Below are 8,250 nucleotides of genomic sequence, written 5' to 3' on the forward strand. Positions count from 1 at the left end.
GGTGCTTGAAGGGACGAGTCTATCACGAGTCATGGCAAATATAGTTTCACATAGCTGATTGTAGTCTTGAGTTGTATCTTTTGTATAGTCTGTTGGTTTAAATAACTTGTAATCTTTATAACGGTTCTTTTATCGACATTTGATTATTGCTGTCCTCGGGCAACCGAGATGGTAACGCCTTTATCTGCTAGGAAGGTCTTGTTAAGGCTCCTTGGTAGATGGGGTGTTACAAAATGGTATCAGAGCGACGATTTTGGAACCTGTAACTAATGAGCCCAATGAACGTAGTGAGTCTAATAAAATGAACCTGTTGTATGTATGTTGGGAGGCCCAGCTGATGCTTGATTTTGGATGAGAAGGCGCCCTCATTTCAAAATCACGGCCCCATTATGGTCGGAAGTTTAGATTATCAATGGCTCCTTCTATTTTGGAGAATTTATTGTTGAAGGCCATGGAAAGCATGAGCATTCCATTTTGGATATCTTCATCTTCGAGGACATTGATTTCTTTATCATCATGATGATTGAGGAGATGAGAACAATCTAGAGATGGTTCTTCGCCATGCTTAATGATATTAGACCCAAGAGGGTCGATTTTCTTGGATTGGCCGACAGAAGGTGGCTTAGGAAGCTTGCCCTCTTTGATCATATCTTGGATGGTGTGTTTTAAGAGAAAACACTCTTCAATATCATGGCCTCTACCTTGGTGATATAAGCAGTATTTGTTGCCCTTCCAGAGGTTCACCTGTTTCTCTAAAGGTGGATCCGGAGTTGGCCCTATTGGATGTAGCTTGCCTTGGGCAGAGAGTCTCTTCAAAGCATCGGCATAAGACATGCCTAAATTGGTAAGCACCTTTGATGCCTCCAAGGTTTCCTTTCAGCTGTTTTCGGCTTTCTAGGACGATGGTTATTGCAAGAGGTAAGCTTTGGATGACCTAGACTAGAGGTTTCCCTAGTTGGCATGTTCTTTTCCACCATTCCATTTTCAAGGGTGAGGACGCGAATGCTCAAATTTTCCACTGTAGCTTGAACTCCTAGGACCATGGCATAAACATCTTGGAGAGACACGGCGATTGTGGCTTGATCTGATTCGTGACTTTGCTGATTGACAGAACTTGCTGGATTCCTACTCGACAGAAATGACACGCATTACAACTCGATTCGACATGGGATCACGCATACTAAGGCAACAAACAATGGAAGGGGCAAGATGACAAATCTAAACTTGACTTGTGAATTCGTGAAACGTCGTGAGCGACATCTCGTGTTTGAATTAACGGTGCTTGACTATAATTTTAGACTCGAGTGTTGACTTTGACAGAGTGACATTTATGTGGTTGACTTTATTGACGGGATTGATGACACGTGTTAATTCTAATTTGTGTTGTTTAAGACAGACTTGACTCGAGGTTCGGGTATGTGTGTCCCGAACGTGTCACTAGGGGAATTCAAGAAATAGATATGGGAATGACTCGATGTGTGGGTCGAGGTGTGGAGATGTTTAGCTCCTAATTGAATTGGGGTAGGGGGTCCAAAATGACGGCGTGACGCCTTAGGACTTGACTTGAATTTGAAAAGACCTAAAATGTAAAGGAAGACGAGTTTATGACTCGACAGAGTTCCGACTAGGACATAGTCGGTTTGAATTTTGACTCTAACTTAGCCCAATTGAATTTACATATTCGCATTTACATGGATTGAAAATCCTTTGATTTAAAAAATGTTTTTGTTTTTTTGTTTTTGTTTTTTTTGTTTTTTTTTTCGGACTTTGTTTTTTTTTTTTTTTTTGTTTGACTTTTTTTGTTTTTACATGGATTTTGAAATGGGTTTGAGGCCCGAAGTTTTGACTCGGCAAACGGACAGAGTTTTGACTGGGTTTTGCGCTAATCAATGGCCTTTTCGAAGTTTTCATTTGAAAATGGGATTTGATTTTTACAAAAATCGTCATGGTTTCGTTTAGAAATGGTGATCACGTAAGGTACAAACATTTATACAAGCATTATAACGGGATGCTGAGTGCATTTAGAAGGGTTTTGGTTTAAAGGGTGGGTTGCCATATCGAACAATCAAACCCGAAGTCTGTGGAGAGGCTCGTACCAAACAGGAGTAAGGCCGATTCCTAGTCCATTTCCTCAAGTAGTGAAAGTCCTTAATACAAACAAGAGTAAACATCATGGTATGGATGACGTCAATCGCTATCCATCCTTAGGCCCAAATAAGAATTTGGACCGTTTAGACGGGACGATTGGTCGAATGGGTTGGGTTGGGCCTAGGAAGGCTGAATGAAACGATCTAGGAAGACCGAGTTATGAAAACCGACAATTGTCTTGTACAAACTATTCCCTAACCTTGTTCAAGTTTCACCCTTGGCTACACGTAAGTGTATTGTCCCCAGCGGAGTCGCCAAACTGTGGACAATGGGCCACGGGGGCACTTGGGAAACAAGCGTTTGCATTTGTGGAGTCGCCACCAATTTATTGTGGAAAATTGGAAACCGTTCGAATACCTCGTGCCATGTCAAGACACAAAGTAGTGACATGAACACCAAGAACTCGTTACCCTTAGCATTCTATGTCTAGAATGACTCTCGTGGATGCCAATGAACACGGATGTTCACAGAGATCTGGAGTAAGGGGTGAGGGTACATATTAGGAAGCTCTTTTGATCGAACACCTAATCCCGCCCGCCTCGATAGCGGCCTCTACTAATGATTAGGGACATCATCTATACTCGATATATCGTTGATTATATGCATGCAATGCAACATCCAAGTTTTAATCCTAACATGTGAAGATTAGACTAAGTTGGTGAACACGTAATTTAGCATACAATTGGGTCAAAGTAGGATTTAATGATCAATTACATGTGAAGACATACAAATGATGGAAGAAATACGATAAATACAATAAACAAAATTACAATAATAAAAATTACAATAATTACATTGGGTTCAATGATTTATGTCGAAAATACCTCCAAAACGGATAATTTGGGAAAAAGAATAAAAGAAAGAATATACGAGCAGATCAGTAGGTGATAATACGAATAATAGTCAATTATACGTAAGCTAAAAAAACTTGGTCAAGGCAGAACGGAAGTTCAGAGGCAGAAATCAACCTGGAACAGGCGCAGCTGGACTGCGCCCTTTGGAAGAGGCGCAGCAGTTGCTGCGTCTGTTCCAAGGGTGAGTTCTGGCTGTGAAGCCGGAACTGCAAATCGTTAATGTTAATTGATGATTTTAAGGATTGATTATGATAACTAACTCGGATAGAAGTGATTAACAGGTTATTTACATGTGATTAATGGTCATAAAAGCAATAAACATGGATGGGACGGAATGCAAACGAATTATTTACATGAACTAATTATGGGTTATTAACAAATTAAACAAACTAATTAGGTTAAACAAACTATTAATGATGAATGAACGATGGCGACGATGAATAACAGATGAAAAATATATCAATGACGAATTCCAGAGACTCAATATGGATGAATCGAACCTCTAAAACCCGAATTTGATTTTAATGACAAAAAACCGCAAATATGAGACTATAAGGGATTTAAGTCGGATTTAATGATGAATTAAACGTGTTAATGATGATGAATTATGTACATGTGAAATTATTATGGTGTTGTAACAAAGAATTAACAAGAACAAACGAAAACAAACAAAAGACGAACGAATTTACAGAGGACGAAGGAAGAAGAAAGGAAGCAGGAACTGGGGCAGCCTCACGAAGAGGCGCAGCAGGAACTGCGCTCCTTCGAAGAGGTGCAGCAGTTGCTGCGTCATTTCTCGACGGCCTGTCTTCTGGAAATCCGTAAAAAGGATTTTAAAGCACGGTTTTAGAAATCGGTTTTAACAAGGTGTTTTCGACATAAATCCTACATTAATGATGATACAAAAAGATAAAGAACGATAAATAAAAGAGAGATTTACACCCTCAGACTTACATGTTTGACGAAACGAGATGAACTAAGTTATCGATTAGTGATGCTCGACTCGAATGTAGACGAAAGTGCCCTCGTAAGAGGAAAACGATTAAGATTAATTAAGTTGATTGATGTGGAGTTGGTCAAATTGGTCGGTCATGCAAACGAGGCTGGTACTCGGAAGGATTCGAGCTTACGTGGTCGAATGTTCAAGCACGTAGACGCCAAAAAGTAAGAACAAAGGTCTAGAATGCAAAGGGAGAAGAGAAGGGCGGACACTCGCGTGAGAAATATGAGGAGCGAAGGCTCCTATTTATACTAATCACACGACGGAATTATGGAAAGGAGAGAAAGATCCGGAAATAACCGACTTAGGTTAAACACGGAAACTTGGACAAAAAGAAAACCTTGAGGAAGAGGCGCAGCAGGTGCTGCGTCCCTTGGAAGAGGCGCAGCACTTGCTGCGTCCTTTCCTCAGCGGGTTCCTCCTGCGCAAGAAAGCGCGTTTGACAGTCTGTCGTATTTTAGGCATAACTTTCTCTACAAGACTCGAAATAAGGTGATTTTGGTGGCATTGGAAAGCTAAGAAAGAGATCTAGAATTTTCTGTGAAATAGGCCTGACCCAAAAAAGTCGTTATCACCTCGTAAAATGGGCCTAAAGATCGGGTTGTCATTTTAACTAAATGAAATGCACATTTTGTAATGTAAAATTTTAGTTTAGCCTAATGAAGTGACATGAGACTCAAAATGAGATATAATCTCAACATTTTGTGACATCCTAACCTTAGGTAGACAAGCGCATTGCTTTTGACTCGGGTTTTGACGGTTATAGGAAATGAAGACGGTTTTTGACCCAGACTCCAAATGTACTCTAATTACTGCCAAAATGACCGTATCGGCACGTAGATGACAATTAAGAGGTAGACACAAGTGTTTGAGTGATCACTTGACGATAAACTTACGAACTGTCACAAATCGTTCCGCGTACCAAACATGCGGCCCAATCATCACCGGGTGGTTTGCGGGAGGTGCAGAAATGAGGTGTCTACAGAGCCCCCACTTTGACAAAGGCTTGGACAAGGCGAAAGTCAAAGTATAGCCATCAGGTCAATCGAAGATTACAACCTGACGATTATGGCGATGCGAGGCGGCTCAAGGGGTCTGAGCCAAGGACCTATCGTCGGGAACATTTTAGAGTCTGTCGACTATCAGGGAGGGTCGTTTAAAGTCCATTAAGCTACATAAGGAGGCTCGCCAACCATAAGAAGAAACCATACCTGAGATATCCCTGGGTGAAACGGGACTGAAGACGCTTCGGCAAAACTCTTTGGTCTGAAGATAACTTGGTGTCTGAAGGCGTTAGGGGTCACAGGGATTCTGAAGAAACTTCTTAATACTTCTGAAGGCTAACTCTGAAGGATATCTCCAAAGGGAAGGCTGAAGGATAACTCTCTCTAAAGGGAAGGCTGAAGGAAGGATTATCCCAAAGGTTATCTAAAGGGTTGTCTGAAAGATTAAGGTAAGTTTCTGAAAGATCTGAAGGGTTTATCCTGAAAAGGGTTATCTGAAAGGCATGAAGGTTTATCCTGAAAAGGGTTATCTGAAAGATATGAAAGGTTTATCCTGAAAAGGGTTATCTGAAAGATATGAAGGTAAGTTTCTAAAAGATCTGAAGGGTTCATCCCGAAAAGGGTTATCTTAAAGATATGAAGGTTCGCCTGGGGGTATCTGCCTGTCTCTATCCTCAAGCAAACTCTCACTAGGGAATAAAACGATGATTTTGGGAGAAGACAAACAGGACACAGTCTGGAATTGCTGGGAGAAATCTGCTTGCGTTCAGCTTCAAACAAACTTCAGAAGGATTTGGGGTCAATGTTGATCTCCATGTCTCGAGAGAGAGTGACTGTCAGCCGTGAACTCTCGCTGGGGGAACATAATCGGGAACTGATCTCCATGTCTCGAGAGGGAAAGTCTATCCGTGTACTCTCGCTGGGGGAACATAATCGGGAACTGATCTCCATGCCTCGAGAGGGAATGTCTGTCCGTGTACTCTCGCTGGGGGAACAGAATAGAGGTGTGTCGAAACACCTGTCAAAGAATATTCGCTCGTTGTGGCAAGCGAGGTCTTGATAAATCGCCCGATACTTACCTGCATGGTTAGTAGCCACACAAGAATGCAATCTAATATATGCACGTAAGCGATTATCACATGGACCTCGAATAAGGAAACACATAGGTTTTCAAAAGTTGTTTCTTTTTAAAAATCGTTTAAAACTTGTTCAAAGAAATTTGTCGTTTGTAATGCGTTATGCATATTCAATGGGCTTTAGACATAGGACTTGACATGACACAGACCTACTAGGACACGACGCGAAATGTAGACTTAGGTTTGACTGACGCGACACTAACTTAGGTTTGACGTGACACAGGGATGACCTAGACAGACCTTGCTTAAGCATGCACAATCCCTAGCCAAGTGTGGGCGACAATGCGTATCAATTCCAAAGGTATAAGATTTTCAAGAATGATGAAGGCATATAAAGGCAAGGCATGAGCCATGGATCATCTGTCCACTTGGACATCTTTTGACATCGTTTGCTGTAAAAGAGACCCCTCTTGAGGCACGATGACTTGGAGAATTGATCTAAGATCTTTGTCATTGTCCGGACCGAGTACTAGCTAGACTTAGAGGAATAAAGGAAGGGTGGCATCTTGGAAGAGAAGCCCCCAGGATGAGAAGATGACTTTGGAATTTTGGTAAAAAAAGAGGTTGGGCGACAATAAGGAGCCCCCAGTATAGAGGTGTTGGTTGTGGAAGGGATGTTAATTGAGGCTGGAAGGTTAAAAATTGGGATGGTTGATAATTGAGGTTGAAAGTTGAGAGTGGGGATGGTTGTTAATTGAGATTGAAAGTTGGGAGTGGGGATGGTTGTGTCCCTGAGGACTGCCTACATATCCACGTGAAGTGAAATCAAACCAGATCGTAGTTCAGAGGTTTGGTTAATTTTGTTTGGGTGTTGTGGTTGTATCCTTCTTGTGTAAGAAAAGACTGCCTACTTATCCACCTAAAGAGGTGAAATCAAACCATGCTCGTAGTTCAGGTGTGTGCCTAAGCTATGTTGTCAGGGCCTTAAAGTGCAGGGGTTAAGGGTAATATTCCTTTGGTGACTCGAAGAATTGATTTGAGATAACTCCCTCTGATCATAGACCAAAGAGGTATAACTTGTTTGTAAAAATTTCCTTGTCCTGTGAGCACACTTAGTGGACCCTAAGGATGATATGGGTATGTCCCGTTCTAGGTAACAAAGTATTCGAAGACTCCGTGTCTGGGTCAAGGTGAAACTGGATTGGATATTTGGAATGTGGAGCTTGGAGATAAGAGGCTTTGATGAACAAATATCTGGAGCTTGATTTTGTGGAGTTAAGGCTTAATGGGGTTATGTCTTGTAATATGGCTTGGAAATGGAGTCTCTTGGCTTGATGTAGCCTGAGCACATAAAGGTGGGTTAAAATGACGTGGGTTTAAGTTTCCATGTCTTAGCCCTAAATGATGGGTATACTTGACGAGCTTGAGAGGATTCTCAAAATTCCTAACTATCTCCCTGTAACGGTCTCGAGAAGGACTTAGGGTGTGATGTGTGAAAGGCTAAGTGAGGGTGCTAGCTAACCATCTTCATTGATGTCTTGATTCTATACTGTAACTTGATTCTATATAGACTTCAGGAGTATTCCGTTTAGTATTTGATTTCAGACTTGTTTTTGATTTAGACTTAGATTCTTGGTCTAGAATATATCTTGGATTTCTGCTCAGATTTTTGATCAGGTTTTGAAGGATAACGTTGTCTTTGGATATTGACTTGACTTGCTTGATTGAGCCTTATTCTTTTGTCTCTTTTGTCTTGGGCTATAGGCATAACTACAGCTTCGGATATTGATCTTGGGTATTTCTCTTGATTGAGCCTTTGTCTTTGATCGTGGCTCGTATCATCTTGGATTTGATTGCTACCATGGATTTGGGTTAGACTAGAGCCTTTGGTGTGAAATAGGGTTGGTCTTTAGTAACACAGGTCGTTTATTGTGGGGAATGGGCTTGCCTTCCGTCATGGATTGTCAACAAGGGAGATGATCTGGATTCGTCCTAGAATCTCTTGAGATAGGCTCGTCCTAAACTGGGGTATAATAAGGGTTTCTATTGCCAGACATGGAATAGGTAAGAAAAGAACACGGAGTTTCAGGTCCTCTACAACTTGGAATGGAACATCATTTAAGTGTACTCACATCGACTTGGAACGTGTGGTTGTCGTTATTATTTTT

This window comes from Silene latifolia, chromosome 8, assembly GCF_048544455.1.
Source record: "Silene latifolia isolate original U9 population chromosome 8, ASM4854445v1, whole genome shotgun sequence".
Taxonomy (NCBI): domain Eukaryota; kingdom Viridiplantae; phylum Streptophyta; class Magnoliopsida; order Caryophyllales; family Caryophyllaceae; genus Silene; species Silene latifolia.